Source organism: Eleutherodactylus coqui, chromosome 8 (genome assembly GCF_035609145.1).
Source record: "Eleutherodactylus coqui strain aEleCoq1 chromosome 8, aEleCoq1.hap1, whole genome shotgun sequence".
Taxonomy (NCBI): Eukaryota; Metazoa; Chordata; class Amphibia; order Anura; family Eleutherodactylidae; genus Eleutherodactylus; species Eleutherodactylus coqui.
Window position 1 is genome coordinate 165466627 of NC_089844.1, and position 3301 is coordinate 165469927.

Genomic DNA, 3301 nt, shown 5'->3' on the forward strand with positions numbered 1-3301 from the left:
AAGCAACATTGTAATTAAGTATTACCGGCCCTTCAATAAATGACACAATGATCTCAGTGACTCTCAGGTTAGGACGGCTGGGGACCACAGAACTTACTCCGGTCCTTCTGGCCAGTACACCAATGTCCTAAGATGAAAGCCGCCGGACCCAAAGATCCAGAGGAAGGCGAAAAACCCACAGAGAGTTCTACCTCAGGGGGCAAAAAATTCCTTCCTGACCCCAGATGTGGCCATCGGCTGTCAGCCTGGATGGAATCGGTCCTGCTGCATATTGCTGTATATATGGAATTCCAGGCTCAGGAGAGCGGATGCTGTAAAGAGACAAATACAACCTGCTCCTAGGAGCTTACAATCTAATAGAATAACAGATGTCCTGCTACTTAGGTATATGGGCACCGTTAGCTGTGGGCGAAGCATTCAGCTGACGCCGCCCTGGTCATTCTGCCTATGTCTGCTGTGGTGTGCCTGCACTCGGTCTGTCCACTTCCTGCTCTGTCTGTCTGTTCTGAGCTCCGTCTGTCTGGATCTAGTTTGTCTGTCATGCTGATGTGTGCTTGCTATGCTATGCTTTTAATTTGTTTGTTTTTTTTTCAATTTGTTTTGCTTTTTCATCCTTTTTTTGTGCAATTTCACGTGGCATGTGACAGCCCAAACCACGTGACATTCCATGCCACACGGCATCCCGAGCCACATGACAGCCGAGCCAAGTGACATCCCGAGCCATGTGACAACCGAGCCACACGACATCCCGAGCCACATGAGCTGAGCCCAGTGACAGCCTTTTTTGTTTTTTTTATGCTTGCTTTTATTTTTTGTACTTTCAGGCATGTGTTGTTGCACTTGTTTGCGCTTTTTGAGTAGAGCAGTCTACAGGCCGACCCTCAGGGCGCCAGCCAGCTTTCAGGCTTTGATTTTGAGGAGGTCCTTCAAAGGGACCGACCCTCAGGGCTTCTGCTTGACTTTTTAAAAAATTTGTTTGTTCTTTTTCTATGTGTTTTGGTTTTTCAACTTTTTTTGTGCTTTTCTCTATTGTGCTTCTTTTGTGTACTTGTTTGGTACCATTTTTTGCGCTTCCTTTTTCTTGACTTTTTGAGCAGGCCTGTCTACAGGTCGACCCTCAGGGCTCCAGCAAGCTTTCAGGCTTTGATTTTGAGGGGGCCCATCAACGAGATCAACCCTCCGGGTTCCTGCTTGTTTTTTTAAAATTTGTTTTGCTTTTTTTAAACTTTTTTTTGCGCAATTGCACTAGGCATGTGACAGCCCAAACCGTGTGACATTCTGTGTCACGTGACATCCCGAGCCACATGACAGCCAAACCATGTGACATCCCAAGTCATGTCACAACTGAGCCGCGTGACATCCCGTGCCACATGATAGCCAAGCCAAGTGACATCCTGAGCCACGTAAGAACCCGAGCCACGTGACATCCCGAGCCACATGACAGCCGAGCCAAGTGACACCCGTTTTTTTTTTTGCTTGCCTTTATTTTTTGTACTTTCAGGCATGTGTTGTTGCACTTGTTTGCACTTGTTGAGAAGACCCGTCTATAGGCCAACCCTCAGGGCTCCAGACAGCTTTCAGGCTTTGATTTTGAGGAGGTCCTTCAAAGGGATCGACCCTCAGAGCGTCTGCTTGACTGTTTTAAAATTTGTTGGTTCTTTTTCCATTTGTTTTGCTTTTTCTGCTTTTTTTGCTCTTTTCTCTATGGTGCTTCTTTTGTGTACTTTTTTAGCACAATTTTTTTGGGCTTACTTTTTCTTGCAGTTTTTGAGCAGGCCTGTCTACAGGCCGACCCTCGGGGCTCCAGCAAGCTTTCAGGCTTTGATTTTGAGGAGGCCCATCAACGGGATCGACCCTCGGGGGTTCCTGCTTGTTTTTGTTTGTTTGTTTTTTTCCATTAGTTTTGCATTTTCAGCTTTTTTGCGTAATTTCACGTGAGATATGACAGCTCAAACCGCATGACATTCCGTGCCTCGCGGCATCCCAAGCCACATGACAGCTGAGCCTAGTGACATCCCGCGATACGTGACATACCAAGCCACGTAACAACCGAGCCACAAATCCCGAGACGCGTGACATCCCGAGCCACGTGACATCCCACGCCACATGACAGCCGAGCCACATGACATCCCGAGCCACATGACATCCCGAGCCACATGACAGCCAAGCCAAGTGACACCTGTTTTTGTTTTTTGCTTGCTTTTATTTTATGTACTTTCAGGCATGTGTTGTTGCACTTTTTGAGAAGACCCGTCACAGGTCGACCCTCAGGGCTCCAGCAAGCTTTCAAGCTTTGATTTTGAGGAGGCCCATCAATGGGAAAGACCTTCGGGGTTCCTGCTTGTATTTGTTTAATTTGTTTATTTTTTTTTTCCATTTGTTTTGCTTTTTCAGCTTTTTTTGCGGAATTTCACATGGCATGTGACAGCCCAAACTGCGTGACATTCCGTGCCATGCCACATCCCGAGCCACATAACAGCCGAGCCAAGTGACATCCTGCGCCAACGTGACATCCCGAGCCGCATGACATCCCAAGCCATGTACTTTTAGGCACGTGTTGTTGCACTTGTTTGCGCTTTTTGAGAAGACCCGTCTACAGGCCAACCCTCAGGGCTCCAGCAAGCTTTCAGGCTTTGATTTTGAGGAGGCCCATCAACGGGATCGAGCCACATGACAACCCGAGCCAAATGACATCCCGAGCCACATGACAGCCGAGCCAAGTGACACGCATTTCTGTTTTTTCTTGCTTGCTTTTATTTTTTGCACTTTCAGACATTTTGTTGCACTTTTTTTTCCACTTTTTGAGCAGGCCCGTCTACAGGCAGACCCTTAGGGCTCCAGCAAGCTTTCAGGCTTTGATTTTGAGGAGGCCCATCAACGGGATGGACCCTCGGGGCTTCTGCTTGTTTTTTTAAATTTGTTGGGTTTTTTTAAACTTTTTTTTGCGCAATTACACTAGGCATATGACAGCCCAAACCGTGTGACATTCTGTGACACGCGACATCCCGAGCCACATGACAGCCGAGCCAAGTGACATCCCGCGCCATGTGACAGCCGAACCATGTAACATCCCGAGCCATGTGACAACCGAGCCAAACGACATCCCGAGCCGCATGACAGCCGAGCCAAGTGACATCCTGAGCCACATTACAACCCGAGCCACGTGACATCCCGAGCCACATGACAGCCGAAACAAGTGACACCCGTTTATGTTTTTTCGTGCTTGCTTTTATTTTTTGTACTTTCAGATACCTTTTGTTGCACCTTTTTGCCCGCTTTTTCAGAAGACCCATATACAGGC